The 16,934-nt window shown below is 41.9% G+C and overlaps 1 protein-coding gene across 2 annotated transcripts in view; it reads right to left on the bottom strand.

Annotated features, from left to right (window-relative positions):
• LOC126266694 (neural cell adhesion molecule 2) overlaps positions 1-16,934 on the bottom strand; it is a 571,136-nt gene that overhangs the window by 164,992 nt on the left and 389,210 nt on the right. The gene's annotated exons all lie outside the window — the stretch shown is intronic.

Below are 16,934 nucleotides of genomic sequence, written 5' to 3' on the forward strand. Positions count from 1 at the left end.
AATTTTCCCATACGACCATTGCACGAGTGTACCGTGAATATCTGGAATACGGTAAAACATCAATTCTCCGACATCGCTGCGGCCGGAAAAAAATCCTGCAAGAACTGGGCCAACGAAGACTGAAGGGAATCGTTCATCTTGACAGAAGTGAAACCCTTTCAAGAACGGGACAAACGACGATTAAAGAGAATCGTTCGTCGTGACAGAAGTGAAACCCTTCCGCAAATTGCTGCAGATTTCAATGGCCGGCCGCTGTGACCGAGCGGTTCCAGGCGCTTCAGTCCGGAACCCCGCTGCTGCTACGGTGGCAGATTCGAATCCTGTCCCTGGCATGGATGTGTGTGATGTCCTAAGGTTAGGTTTAAGTAGTTCTAAGTCTAGCGGACTGATGGCTTCAGATGTTGAGTTCCATAGTGCTTAGTGCCATTTGAACCATTTTTAGATTTCAGTGCTGGGCCATCAAAAAGTGACAACATGCGAACAAGTCAACGAAACATCGTCAATATGAGCTTTCTGAGGCGAAGGGCCACTCCTGTACCATTGATGACTATACGACACAAACCTTTACGCCTCATCTTGGTCCGACAATACCGACATTGGACGGTTGATGACTGGAAACATGCTGCCTGTTGGGTGAGTCTCGTTCCAAACAGTATCCAATGGATGGCTGTGTAGTGCTTAGGAGACAACCTTATGAATCCATGGTTCAAATGGCTCTGAGCACTATGGGACTTAACATCTATGGTCATCAGTCCCCTAGAACTTAGAACTACTTAAACCTAACTAACCTAAGGACATCACGCAACACCCAGTCATCACGAGACAGAGAAAATTCCTGACCCCGCCGGGAATCGAACCCGGGAACCCGGGCGTGGGAAGCGAGGACGCTACCTATGAATCCATGGAAACTGCATGTCAGCAGAGGATTGTTCACGCTGGTGGAGGCTCTCTAATGGTGTGGGGAGTGTGCATTTGGAGTGATATGGGACCCCTGATACTTCTAGATACGACTCTTACAGATGACACGTACATAAGCTTCAAATGGTTCAAATGGCTCTGAGCACTATGGGACTTAACATTTGAGGTCAGCAGTCCCAAACAATTTAGAACTACTTAAACCTAACTAACCTAAGGACATCACACACATCCATGCCCGAGGCAGGATTCGAACCTGCGACCGTAGCGGTCGCGCAGTTCCAGACTGAAGCGCCTAGAACCGCTCGACCACACTGGCTGGCGTATGTAAGCACCCTGTCTGGTCATCTGCATCTATGCATGGCCGTTGTGCCTTTCGATGGACTTGGACAATTCCAGCAGGACAATGCAATACCCCACACGTGCAGAATTGCTACGAAGTTGATCCAATAATACTCTCCTGAGTTTAAGCATTTCCGTTGGCCACCAATCTCCCCAGACACGAACATTATTGAGCATATCTGGGATGCCTTGCAACATGTTGTTCAGAAGAGACATCCACTGCCTGGTAACCTTACGGGTTTATCGACAGCACTGCAGGATACTTGGTGTCAATTGCCTGCAACACTACTTCAGACATTAGTCGAGTACATGACACTTCGTGGTATGGCACTTCTGCGCGCTCCGGGTGCCCTACACAATATTAGGCCTATGTTCCAGTTTCTTTGGTTCTTTAGTGTAGAAAGTACGTGTAATTTACATTTTCTCGGCGTACGATTATTTTCAAATTCTCTTGGTTATTTAGTTGTATGGCTACGTCCAAGTGGTACGATAAGTCGGGAAACAGTTTTTGCTAACTTGTGGACTGATCTCAGCATGTGTTCAGAAGTAGTATCCAGAGCTCTGCACAAACAGTACTTGCAGTGACAAGAGCATAGGTGGCAATGAGCATAGGAGACTAGAGACTTCACCCACCGTACTAGCAAGACTGTCCACATTTCCAGTGGTAGCGGATAAGGCGACAGCAGCACATATAAAGACAGACAAACGTAGAACATGTCATGAATATGAGTGGTGTTAACAGCATGTCTCTGGCATCCAACTAAATGGTAATTGGAGAAAACCTGATGGCAGTGAAAATTTCTAGCCTTTAAGTGGGCATTGCAGTCTTGGACCTATGTAGTCAGCATGCACTGTGAACCTGCATTGCTGCTCGTTTTATCCGATTAAGGAAACCCATTGACAGCAGATGAACGCCACCACCTGTAGCCCATTGCGGGGTAGCGGCGAAGCGGTTCTTGGGTGACTGACAGCCAACGAGACATCCCCAAGTCGCGGTCGTCCACCAGATTCAAAACAGCATAAAATCCCTACCCCAGATAAATTTCAAATCGAGTTAATTCTCCTCCGAATCCTCATATCTACAGCTGTGGAAATTATACGTTGCAAGCTGTGGAGCAATTTAAATTTCACAGCCGTTATAAAATAATTCTAGATTTGCTGTTAAGTGAAAAACCAATTTGAAAGAAAAGAATTTGTCGTATTACAAGACATAGTTACGTTCTTCCAACAGAACATTTTCATATTTGTAGGAAACTGCTAACTGTAGTGTACGCTGGTGGCACGAAGAGTACGATCGCCATGGTAAATGCTGCTGAAAGCACACATCAGCAACCATCAGACCGCCGATATGCTACTGGCGTGTCAGTCGCTGCCTGTTACCACGATGACCGGCGCGACTCAGAAGAACGTGCCGAGAATCATCAGATCTCTGGCAGAAATTAAGGCAACTTAGGAGATGTGACCGAAATGTAATGGGAATTTTTGTATTTCTTAAAGAATCTCAATTTATTTATTAACATCAACTTTGTTCGAAGTAATCAACCCCAGATATAATACATTCGTGTCTTGAAAGCTCATTGGATCTCACTTTCCGTTATGGTGCTCAGCTACATCAGCGATTCTGTTTTTATCTCATCAATGATGGAAAAACTACGTCCTTTCACCGTTCCCTTAGCTCCGGGAATACAAAGAAGTCGCAAGGGGTTATGTCCGGTGAATACGGTGGCTGACACAATACAACGTACAACGGTTTTCATTTTTGTAAAAAGATCACGAACATGCATTGAAAAGTGAGCGGGACAATTACCGTGATGCAATATCCACAAGAGGCCTTGCCACAATTATGGTCATTTTCTTCAGATTTCTTCACGCAAAAGGCGCATTACTTCTAGATAGTATTCCTTACTGAACGTACGATAATAAGGCAGGTACTCAGGATGGACTATCCCAGTGTAACTTAAGAAAACAGTGAGAAGAACCTTCAGATGTGATGGAACCTGTCGAATTTCTTTTTGTTCTTGGCTCTTCAAGCAGTTTCCATTGAAAAGGCTTACACATTTTGTCACCCGTTATAATCTTCTTTAGAAGTTCTGGATTGTTGTCGACTTCACTGAGCAATTCCTGAGCAATGTCTATGGGAAATCGTTCTTAGTTGAAATCAAACATATTCGAAGTAAACTTTGTTCCTATACGTTCTACGCCTACAAAATTCAAAAATATTGGTTGGAATGAGCCCAAGGATATGCCGACATCATCAGCAAGCTATCTGAATGGTAATTTGGGGATTTTTCAAAACCATTTTCTTTACTTCTTCCACATTGACGTCAGTAATTGAGGTGCTAGGGAGTCCGAAATGGCTCAAATGGCTCTAAGTACTATGGGAACATCGGAGGTCATCAGTCCCCTAAACTTAGAACTACTTCAACCTAACTAACCTAAGGGCATCACACACATCCATGCCCGAGGCAGGATTTTAACCTGCGATCGTAGCAGCTGCATTGTTCCCGACAGAAGCGCCTAGAACCGCTCGGCCACAGCAGTCGGCGCGAGGGAGTCCAGAGTGATCGTCGTCTTCAACGTCTTCTCGACCTACTTTGAAACTTTATACCATTCGTAAATTTTTGTCTTACTCATATTAGATTCACCAAAAGCCACAGGCAACATTTTGAATGCAGTGCTGAACTTTATTCCATTTTTCAAGCAAATTTTAATGCATATTCTTTGACACACCATTCTCGAAAGCAAAAATTCAACGTGTACTCGAAAAGATGTATTATATTTTCGATTGTCGACAATAAACAAGCCCGGCCAGTGTGGCCTTGCGGTTCTAGGCGCTTCAGTCTGGAACCGCGTGAGCGCTACGGTCGCAGGTTCGAATCCTGCCTCGCGCATGGATGTGTGTGATGTCCTTAGGTTAGTTACGTTTAAGTAGTTCTAAGTTCTAGGGGACTGATAACCACAGATGTTAAGTCCCATATTGCTCAGAGCCATTTTTTTGACAATAAACAAAATATGCAGACCGGCGGAAAATGCAAACATATATCAGGAACATGTGTACCAGAAAGATTTTTTTTTTAGGCCAGCGAAATTGAAAAATTCCCCTTACTTTTTGATCACATCTCGTAACGTCAATGGGAGTTGTGTGTTCACGTGACGACACCTTTCGTGAGTCAGGTAACCGTCATTTATATCATAAACTTTGCTTAATTATTACAAACATTTTAAAGTATTATCTTCTATGAACTGGTAGCGAACAAACATTTATACTTCTACAGTGACAGAAGTAGTATTTTCTGTACGACGTCTGTTTACACCTGGACCATACCAGAACTATACAGAATTAAGGAACTTCAAAGTTTAACGTTCCACCGACGACAAGATCATTAAAAGCGGCATACAATCCTCAGTTTGGAAGGATATGAAAGGAAATCATTCTCTCGGGCGGTTTGAGGAAGCAACGGAAGACCAATATTGGGAAATACTAGCAAAGGTATGAAGCTTCGAAATACGATTCGAGTGTACAGACAACCACCTCACTTAGTACGACAGAAGCACTTGCGTTCATGACAAGAGTTACAACTGCAGCATTACTTGATAAGTCCTACACTGATGGTGACTTAGTATAGGGTTTGGGACTGCTAGTATTCATATTTTATAAATTTACTAGCTCAGAAACCCGCTATTGCCCTGATATTCATTTTGACAATTTTCTATTAGGAATCGAAACAAAAGATAAAATTTCATTTCCATGTATTCACGGCAACATCTTTTAAATTATGAAGGAGTCGTAAAAAAGAAATGTGTATAATGTACAAATATATAAGTACAGTATCCTAATTAAGAAACGTAGTATTTCTGTACGCTGGACGCAGCTGCTTCGCGAATCTACAACTCGATTTTACAAATATCTCTTTGGCAATGCCACATCCCAGCTCTATAGACGGTTTTGGGTTTTGCCTAAAACCGTTCGAGCTTCGCACTTGAAAGTTGTGAAGAATGTCGCCAGGATTCAGGGATTTCCTCAAGTTAACTGGACTGTAGGTGTGGCTTATTAGTAAAGGAAAAATGTATTAAAACTCCATGCATGATGCGACAGTTTTTCACGCATCTCATTGTTTATGACGTCTCCTGAACTATTTGTAGTTAAATGGTATATTTGTATAGGTACACTCAGCAGCATCTATGAATATTGTCAGCGAAATACTTTCTGAATGAAGTTACTGGCAAATAAACAATACATTTAAAAATTCATGTATGACGCTACAGTTTTTCATGCATCTCAATGGTTATGATGTCGTATGTGTTGATCTGTGTGTGATAGAATGATGTAATTTTGTCGGTACATTACAGCGCGTGTGGATACTGTCTGTAAAAAATGTTGCGAATGGAGGTAAAGTAAGAGAACAAATTAATTTAAACGTCGTTAGGTTCCAATACACGAAGTAATTGACCCAACAGAAATTTGAAACTCTAAGGAATTCAAGAAAAAACATATTGTAATGAGAATGATGGAAGATCCCGTTAACTAGTGTCTCTACGAGTTTGATAGGCTACCATTCTCCTCTGTGGTAAGCAACTGGAAAAGAAATATTCGGTGAGTAAAAGCCTTGCAATAATACACGCTGTATAAGATCCAGGTAAGAATATGAAATTAGCTATTACACGAGCAGAACTTTTTGTAGGTGCATATTTCTGTGCGGGACATGACGTAACTGTTGACAATCATTTTCCTTTCGTAGTACGAGTCATTAGCTACTGAACGATTGCAAGAACGCAAGTGCCCGCCGTGTTTCCCTGTATTTACGCTATATTGTCTCATACTATGTAACTTTTGCTTGGGCATCGCCACTGATCTAAATCAACCATATACATGTTAAGCAGGTTCTACAACGATATCCTTCGTAGAAGTCCGGCAGCGAGGAATGTGTGATGGCTGATGGACTTCTTAGAACTCAAATAGACTAATGACTCGAAAGGCTTAACTATATGAAACATAGTTCAGGTTACCTCATACAACTGTTTCAGCGATTCTAAGAGTAACCACTGATAGGGAGATACTACATTACGAGTGATCTTCAGCCGAGCAGAGCCATTCTGATACAAGCACCCAGTATAATAAGCGTGGTTTGACATGTCTGGCTACATACATGTACAGAGGTGCGCTGCAGTCGTTGAGAGCATGGACGGTACTCCTGACCACACTACTGTATTTGGACGACCGAACCCTGTGCACATCAATGACGTGCTTACGCCGATAGTAAAGATATGTGGTAAGGATACTTTTTAAGCAGTGACTCGGCAAACGCGGGGTAATCTTAGCAACACGAGAAAAATAGATCTGTGCCAGTCGCTGAAGGTGTCTGAATTTTACAGTATCCATTGTTGCTTTAGTGCCATATCGGCGTCTCTGAAAACACCGCGTGCGTTTACCGCTCACATGCATATGGACCACCCAGTCATTCCGTGGGGGTAACAGGCTTATTTGGCAATATATACATGTGGTAGAGGAAACGTGTAAGCGTCCTCGTATGTGAATACTAAAACACGGGCAAAGTTACCTCGTCAGTACAAATAGTTAGTAACGTGTGTTACGTGGCAACAAGGTAAGAGGCTTATTTCGAGAGTGGGTGGTTCTGGACGATTTGTAGGTACAGAATCAGTCACCGAAAGGATGTTTCAGCGGCACCGCCTCTGCATCGTCACCCGTACAAGCTGATTGGCGGTTCTCTGTAATTGCAGGTAGCCAAATGTGTTCCTCTTTGGAGAGTCCAATTCTTAATGGACTAACGTTTGTGGTTTAGTTTCCTACTCACCGAGTGGAGCTAGCTAGTTTCAGATACCTCCACGCAAGTCGACCGGCAGATTATTCCTCCGCCGAGTGACTCTTGGCTATAGGCTGATGAACTCTAGGTACAGTCTAGAACAAAACTAAGCTTACTGAAATAGAAGACATGACAAATTTATTGTTCTGCTCTTTTTTCTGCAGCAAGTCACAAATATTCGGTCTTCAAATTCAGACTGAAGTTTATTGTTGCAGTGTAATATAAACTTATGTTACAGACGCGTTTCGCGTTGCTAATTAAAATAAGCATGATTGAATTTTTTTAGAACAATAGTTCGGATTTACATTGACACAGATTCGAAATAATTCATATTGTAGCTTTTCCATAAATAAAATGTTGAGTGCAGTTGCATGTCCGTCCGCTCACCTGTTTACAGACAGAGGGAGCACCTTAACTTGACTGATGAAAAATCGGCACATATTCTCGTCGAAACCATTTGGATACTTAGTTTACATACTTGCTTCTTCCAAAAACCAGAACATCAAGACGTTAATAGCTACCGATTTTTCGTAGCTGAAATGAAAAGGTATCCTTTGATCCATAACCGTAGAAGAAGAAACACAGATTTTGGTAGGAAAGACGAGTAAATGAAAGCAACATTTGAAATACGACGTTTTTCAAATAATCATAAACACCTGTGTGCTGTCATTTATCTAATCTATGGTAATTTCAGATACACGTCATTTATACTTCTAGATACTACCTCAACTTAGGTTTCTGTTCTAGGAGCCTATTATGTAACGTCTTTTACGTTCGTCTGGCGAATCTAACTTCGATACATATGATATGCCTATTTCAGCATTACAGGGATATTCACCACAGCCGAAAAGCATCGAACAACTATTGAAATCATGGCTCATCCCATACTGCCAGAATTAATTTGTTCTGTAGGTAAGTTCGTAAACTTAAAAGCAAGCACGTAATATGAGAGAGAAACAAAAACAAACGACCACATGGTTCAAATGGCTCTAAGCACTATGGGACATAACATCTGAGGCCATCCGTCCCCTAGACGTACAACTACTTAAACCTAACTAACGTAAGGACATCACCATCATCCATGCCCGAGGCAGGATTCGAACCTACGACCGTAGCAGCAGCGCGGTTCCGGACTGAAGCGCCTAGAACCGCTCGGCCACAGCAGCCGGCTAACGAACGAACTGGTAGTATGAAGTTGTATATTTCTGATTGAGGAATATACCGCTTAAAAGAAAGAAAAAGAAAAACAACTGTTTTGCGGTGGAATAGTCGTAAGTCAAAGGCAAGCAGACATAGTCGTTACGATAAGACTCACAGGTGGTACCACAGTACATATAACTGAAACAAAAGCAGTACGCTACGAACAAAGGCCTAAAATCAGCAATGAAAGACTTTTATACATAGTATAAAACAGAGGAGGCGTATTGAATTGCTGCAGGTATTCAAATGAAACTGTTACTGTACACGCTAAAGGCAGAATGCAAATAGTAAGCGCCTAATCGCTACGCCGACTCTCATTGGTTAGGGAGAAAATAAAATCATAAATGCATATTTAATAAAATTTAATTAGTATTACCGTTTTTGCGGCGCATGAGATGTTATATAACGTGTTATTGTACAGTGTATCTGTCATTACTGAAGCTACAAGCGAAAATTACTTTTCTCTCTTGACATTAACGATACATTTTATTATAAACAACATGTTAGGATCATTGATAATTAGTTGTGTTTTGGATGTAAACTCATACGTATATCATTTATTTATTGATCAATAAACCAATTAACTTTCTGTTTTTGCAAAAAGCTGTGGATATCTGTCGATGCTTGTTAACTTTCAAAGAAAAATAACGTATAAATTAATTAAATGAACCACAACAGAAACACACTTTGGACCATGCAGAGCAAATCCTACATTTTAATATCAGTGTACATGGGGAGTTTATACGGATCATTTTCGAAAAAATCACCACGAAAGAGAAGAGAATTAATGTTTGGAAGAATCCGTTGAGAGGATAGACTACAAAAGTTTCCCTGTAGACAAACACAAATCGCTGACTGCCGTTGCAGCTAAACACACAACTATAATTCGTTATATCTGTGCATATGAACCAAAGACGCTAGAAAAAGAAATAATTTCTGGCTACGCAAGCGTGTCATCTCCTCGTTTTATCGTAATGCGTTTCATCCTGCTTGCACTATTTTGTGGTTATATTTTTTACCCACGTACCTGATTTATTTTTACGCGTCTTGGTACTGTCACATAGAATAAACTACTCTTATATAAAGAAGTTCTCGTGGTACCGTCTAGTCAGTCCACCTGATATTTCATACATCAGTTGCGTATTGTTAACGGCCGTATTTGGTATAACGTCTTGGAGCCTTAAACCGAGGACTGTCGCCCAAGTAAAAGGAGCTGTTCCTACCACGATCACACACACTGATTCTGATTGTCATACGACGTCATCACTTGGCTGCGTACCGGATGATCACAAAGTATCTGAAAAGCTTGTAACTTGTTACAGAATAGATCGTGCTGAGAAATAATTGTTCAGCAAAAAATTCGGTACGTTGCACCGTTTTCGAGATAATTAACATTGAAGTTAGCCACTCAGGCCATTGCGGCCGCAAATTCAAGCGCCCCGCCACAAGCGACGTCGCCATGGGGGCCGCTTGAATTACGCGCGCGACGACCTGATTAGTCAACTTCAATGCTAATTAACTCGAAAACGGCACAACGTATCGATATTTTTCTTAATAGGTTTTTCTCAGCACAACCTAGCGTGCAGTAGTATTATAAGCTTTGCAAATTGTTTGTGAATACACTATATATGTGAGTTTTTTGTCTCGAGACAAAATATCTGAAAAATACGCTTGATTTTTGTCGTGTTTTTATGATACTATGTCAGATTAATTTAGTATCCGCTTAGTACTTGAAACGCTGTTAACACCTGCTATGCCAGCCGGGGTGGCCATAGCGGTTCTAGGCGCTTCAGTCTGGAACCGCGCGACCGCTACAGTCGCAGGTTCGAATGCTGCCTTGGGCATGGATGTGTGTGATGTCCTTAGGTTTAAGTAGTTCAAAGTTCTACGAGACTGATGACCTCAGATGTTAAGTCCCATTATGCTCAGAGCTATTTGAACCATTTTTTTGAACACCTGCTATCTTGTTTATTGGTTTGTGCAGGGGTTCTATATCTTCTACTGCTTACTCCCGTTTTACATCGGTTTAGTTTGGCACTGTACCGTCGCTTCCCACGTTGGTTTAGTTGGTTTGGTTGACCTACCATGTCGTTTCTCCTGGTTCGAGCGCATACATCACTGTGCAGTCTTTCTAGGATGGTACTTGCTTATTCTGCCTATGTGACAGTAGTGTAGCTGATCGCTGCCTGAGAAGACGTTCTACGTATTTCCAGTAAGCTTTTTTCGTGTTGAGATTGTTTCCATGTTTAGGTGCCGGTTCTTATTGAACTGCTAGCTATGAAACCAGGCATTGCCCCACGGTTTGTTTATAGCTGTGGTTCTAATTTATTTTTGACTTACAAGGCTTCTCTGCATACATCACTTGAATAGTATGATTGCGGCATAAATGAAGGGTTCATTTGATTTTCTAACACGGGAGAGAGGCACTTAGAGCTGGCTGAGTCAAAAAACAGCTGACATTAAGATCCACGCCTGCAACACTCAGTGTCTGGCCTTTTGCTTTGTTTACTACGAATTAAATACGTTTAAAGCGAAATGGCAAAGTCTTAGGAATAAGCCGGATTCAGGTTATAAAAATTATAAAATCTTGCTCACCTGCTTCCCTTCCTGTCAAAATTTTCGCTTCTGTGATGTTACATTGAAGAGACGTAACTTCAAGCTTGTGTGAGCGAAGAGTTCCGTTGAGCGAGATAATCCATTGCGATCACCACCAGAGTTACGTTGCACCTCACTTTTGGAAGGAGATTCCCAAGAGCGAATGAAAGCCTGTTATTTTCGAGGCACAAGTCTCGTCTTCCACGATCTTCAATGGATTCTTGAGACATCGCAGTAACGGTCTTTTAGCCGCTCCGGTCTATTCACAAAGACTCCACCATTTCTATGAATTTTTGTATGTAAACAAAACGAAGTCAAAATTTTTGGGGTAGGTACCCAAGTCACAATGCAAATTTAATAAATTGATTCCGCTAGCAAAGAATATAAAGAAAACCAATAGAAAACAAAGCAACGTCGTTCAGTTTGTAACGCATGAAGTGAAATCAATGAAGCCACATATACCACCCAATGAAATTTGCTGTTTGTTTGTATTCGTAAAGATAAGGTCATCTAACAGCGCCATATGTTGGTTCTTTGATGGACTAAGAAACCAACGGCGTCTCTATTAGTTCTTTGGTATACTACGCCGTGATGCCCAAACACCCGAACTACTACGATGAGTAGCTGATTTCATATGAAACTTTAAATTATGATCTCTTTTTCTCCGAGTTCCTATTCTGGTGAAATTAAACTCATATGTTTCCCCAAGTTACACTGAAGTTGACTGTGAAAACCCCCTGAAAATTCGTCTAGTAGTTTTGAAGATTAGCTTCTTCACACAGACAAAACGAAAGACGCGGCGGTTTTAAATGAAACTTGAAATCACGATATCTTTCTGTTATGACCTGATTTTGATGAAATAAAGCATATACGCAGCCCCAAACTACGTTCGAGCTGCTCGTGAAAATTCCATGGAAATTCGTTTAGTAGTTCTGGAGTTTATCGTGTTCAAACAGACAGACACATTGGTTTTACAGTTACATTATTGGTACAGAACAGACTCTTGTTTCTAGGTCTACGTCTTTCTCTGCCTACTTTATTCATGACAGTTGCGTGCTTTGTCATGGCAGTTTTGTGTTGGAGGATAGGAAACTTTCATTATTTACCCTAAGGACATTATGTATTGAAAGGACAGTATACCTCACATGTCAATCAGAGTTATGTCAGTCCGCTGTTTTGTTAAGATTGTTATGATTATGGTTATTGTATCTTCTATCGGTCAAAGTTTGTTATCTGAAGATGTGACTATAATGTCATGAAACTAGCCGTAATTAATGAATCGTTTTGACGCAGCTTTCCATAGTTTCATCGACTGAAACGTATCATCGCAGTTATTGCTGTTCCATATACCTAGTGATTTGTAACTTACAAGGTTTGTAATTGACTACTTATTTCTAATGAAGAATTACTCTGTGAGACAGAAATGAATGTTAAGGAGAAAAAGAACTTTACATTAGCAAAACTTCTGCTATCTGTCACACGCTTTACTTCCATTGGCAGATTGTCAAACAGCTGCGTGGGCGCGGCTTGTGAGTTCTACACAGAACCATGGTGCCTCGACTCTCTCTAAAGTTCACAGGTAGTATCTAGTATCCTTTTTGCGATCAACAACTTAAATATCACCATAAGTTGTCTCCAAGGTAATAGCTGTAGGTAGCATGTTTAGCTACGCACGTAAGGTTTCCGACATTTTCAGTACAAGAAACTCTACTAAAAATGACGCGTTTTGAAGAGATCATTTATGTAGTGTTTAACTTAATCTGCATTTTTTCGTAGTACACAACTATAAAAACGAAAAGCCCCAAATGCGGCATACTAGCTTCATTGCACGCTTAATGTTTTTCATGATTTCTGTTCTGAACTGGATACGTTTAATGGTATTCGTGTGTACTCAGACGGCGGTATTTATGAGTTCTCGTGACGAAACGGTGATGTTTCCGTGACGTCACGGGTTCTGTGCTGAAACTGGGTGACAGAAGCAAACAGAGCAGCCGCCTTGCTCATTTCAGTGTTTGCGGATCGAATGTGCCGTAATTGGTGGTTTTCGTAGTTATGATCGTTTATCACGAAAATATGTACCGTAAGTGAAATATAGCCGTAAATACCACACGAAAATGCGTCGTTTTTACTACAGCTTGTTGCGGTAAGGCGTTGGGAAAAGGGACGTCGTTGGGTAAACATGTTACTAATTTACAATGTGCTGTTTCCAAACTCACGGTATATTGCTTTTATCCACAAGAAAATAAGTCTCACGAGAACTGTGACACAATATTCTCACAAAAAGAAAGTTTCAGTACGACTGAAAACAATGATATACACTCCTGGAAATGGAAAAAAGAACACATTGACACCGGTGTGTCAGACCCACCATATTTGCTCCGGACACTGCGAGAGGGCTGTACAAGCAATGATCACACTCACGGCACAGCCGAGCATTTGTGCACCGCCGCCGTCAGTGTCAGCCAGTTTGCCGTGGCATACGGAGCTCCATCGCAGTCTTTAACACTGGTAGCATGCCGCGACAGCGTGGACGTGAACCGTATGTGCAGTTGATGGACTTTGAGCGAGGGCGTATAGTGGGCATGCGGGAGGCCGGGTGGACGTACCGCCGAATTGCTCAACACGTGGGGCGTGAGGTCTCCACAGTACATCGATGTTGTCGCCAGTGGTCGGCGGAAGGTGCACGTGCCCGTCGATCTGGGACCGGACCACAGCGACGCACGGATGCACGCCAAGACCGTAGAATCCTACACAGTGCCGTAGGGGACCGCACCGCCACTTCCCAGCAAATTAGGGACACTGTTGCTCCTGGGGCATCGGCGAGGACCATTCGCAACCGTCTCCATGAAGCTGGGCTACGGTCCCGCACACCGTTTGGCCATCTTCCGCTCACGCCCCAACATCGTGCAGCCCGCCTCCAGTGGTGTCGCGAAAGGAGTGAATGGAGGGACGAATGGAGACGTGTCGTCTTCAGCGATGAGAGTCGCTTCTGCCTTGGTGCCAATGATGGTCGTATGCGTGTTTGGCGCCGTGCAGGTGAGCGCCACAATCAGGACTGCATACGACCGAGGCACAACACCCGGCATCATGGTGTGGGGAGCGATCTCCTACACTGGCCGTACACCTCTGGTGATCGTCGAGGGGACACTGAATAGTGCATGGTACATCCAAACCGTCATCGAACCCATCGTTCTACCATTCCTAGACCGGCAAGGGAACTTGCTGTTCCAACAGGACAATGCACGTCCGCATGTATCCCGTGCCACCCAACGTGCTCTAGAAGGTGTAAGTCAACTACCCTGGCCAGCAAGATCTCCGGATCTGTCCCCCATTGAGCATGTCTGGGACTGGATGAAGCGTCGTCTCACGCGGTCTGCACGTCCAGCACGAACGCTGGTCCAGCTGAGGCGCCAGGTGGAAATGGCATGGCAAGCCGTTCCACAGGACTACATCCAGCATCTCTACGATCGTCTCCATGGGAGAATAGCAGCCTGCATTGCTGCGAAAGGTGGATATACACTGTACTAGTGCCGACATTGTGCATGCTCTGTCGCCTGTGTCTATGTGCCTGTGGTTCTGTCAGTGTGATCATGTGATGTATCTGACCCCAGGAATGTGTCAATAAAGTTTCCCCTTCCTGGGACAATGAATTCACGGTGTTCTTATTTCAATTTCCAGGAGTGTATATTCGTGATTTTATTTTCTCTAATCGTCTGTGAAGCTCCAGTTAGGAGTTGGTACTTACGTAACCTTATTCTAGTGCACTCAAGGGAGACATTTACAAACTTACCATGCCTTCCTGAGAGCGGATAGGCCTCCCAGTGCCTACAAAAGCATCGTCAACACTACCAAACACTAATATTAAACGTAAATTAATGACGTTTCAAAGCATAATCTGCGTATACAGAGACAGAAATACAGAGACTTAAGGTTTAGCCACTTCGTTGGCTCAGCTTCGTTATAAGGAACGGAACGCGAAAAGCATGTAGACTTTGGTTGGACGTCCTTAGCCTTCAAAATTTAGCCTTCTGGAAGTGTATAAGAGTTGTACTGTATAGAAATTACTTCTCCAAATATTTATTACATGGAGCAACTGGCATTTAAAGATGCAGCCTTAAGGCTAACTGCTACCTGCTCAAAAAAACATCACTCGATGTTAAACGTTCCCAAGAAAAATCATCGTCATTGTTGAAATCTATATGAGAAATATTCGAAATGCTTACTGATAATTAAGTTCTGTAACATATAATAAGAAAATATATTTGGGTGTATAATTTGAGGATGCTCCGGATCAGAGACGGTGGCTGTGTATTTTGACTTGTCTTTCGTGCATACATTTTTTAACAGGTTTTGGGCATCGCCCATACAGCCAGCCTCCACAAAAAGTAAATTCTCTGTTATATTCCTTTAAAAAGACCTTCCGTAAGCTAACATATTTACTGCATTATCAGGTAAAAAAGCTGCCATAGGAATGGATGGATCAGTCCCAGTTATACACTAGAGGAAAATGCACATCGCTTTTCCTTGTTCTGTCTCTCTTATTCTACAACCGTAATGGATTGGTGACTACAAATTTCATTAAAGAATAAAAGTTCCAGTTTTAATATTGTACTTTTCGTACTCTACTTCAAGGAGGATTGCATACTGTTTGAAGTCAGATCCATCATAGAGTCGCTTTCTCAGTCAATTTCCAGGCGAGCTGGTGGTGAGACCTTATGGTTTCCAAGCGAGAACAAATGTCCTGTGCGACTGCGGAAACACCATACGTGATTCTAATTACTTTATGTTGTGCAATACCTAGTATTTATCTAAGAGAGCAGTTACTCCAAGACATTATCCTGTATAACATCACTGAATGGAATCATGCAAAATATAATAATTTCACTGATGTATATGCCCATAACGTTGGCAATTATTCTTATGGTAAATGTAGCTGAACCCGAAAGTTTTACCAGCATTTTTGTATGGTTTCTATATGGTTTTCGATTGCCATGAATATCCACCCCCACCCACCGCCCTCAAAAACTTATAAGTTTCTATCATTATTTTTAAAGGTATGCTGTCACACCAAAGACTGTTTAGGAACCTAAAAATATCGCAGTCACGTGATACGCCAAAGAATTCAACTAGTACTATAGAGGTCAGTCTCAGCTAGACATTTTTAAATAGATAATATGTTTCGATCTCTCTGTATCATCTGCAGATGTAAGTAGTTGCGTCAGTAGCAGTATTGCCTGTGTGAGAGACTTGTATCGGAGAACTGTGGTGGACGTTCAGACACAGACGAGATGGGCTGCAGGTGCATCTACGTAGACCTGAAGATGATCTAGAGAGATCGAAAGTTCTCATGTAATTAAAAATGAGCAACTGAAACTGAAGAAAAAATGAGAATTCTTTTATACTGTATTACTCGTAATTTGGTAATTAGTAAATATTTTGCATGGAGCATAATTAAACCACCATTACCACTTGGCTTAGTAATCAGAAAACAATCTTGTATACGTAGAAGATACCCGAGACACCGGAAGGTTTCAGACTGATTGTATACCGGTACAACAGAGATATAGGAACCACATTTTAAATTATAATACATCTCCAGGGGCAGATGTGGACTCTGACCACGCTTTATTGGTTATCAACTGTATATTTAAATGGAATAAATTCTAAAAAGGTAGGATATTAAGGAGATGGGATCTGGATAAGTTAAAGAACTAGAGGTTGTTGCGAGTTTCGGATAGAACGTAGGGTAAGCCTGACTACAACAGGGGAAAAGAGTACAATACAAACTGAATGGGAAACTTTAAGAGATGAAATAATGAAAACAGCAGAGGATCATTTAGGTAAGAAGACAATGCGTAGTATAAATCCTTAGCTAACACAATATAATTGAATTTAATTGATGAAAGGAGAAAATTAAAAATGCAGCATATGAAGTAGGTGGAATGAAACACAAACTTTTAAGAAATGAGATTTAAAGGAAGTGCAAAATGGCAAAGCAGGAATGGCTAGAGGACAAACGTAAGTACATAGAATCATATTTCACAAGGGGGAAAGACAGAC

Source organism: Schistocerca gregaria, chromosome 4, assembly GCF_023897955.1.
Source record: "Schistocerca gregaria isolate iqSchGreg1 chromosome 4, iqSchGreg1.2, whole genome shotgun sequence".
NCBI classification, from domain to species: Eukaryota; Metazoa; Arthropoda; class Insecta; order Orthoptera; family Acrididae; genus Schistocerca; species Schistocerca gregaria.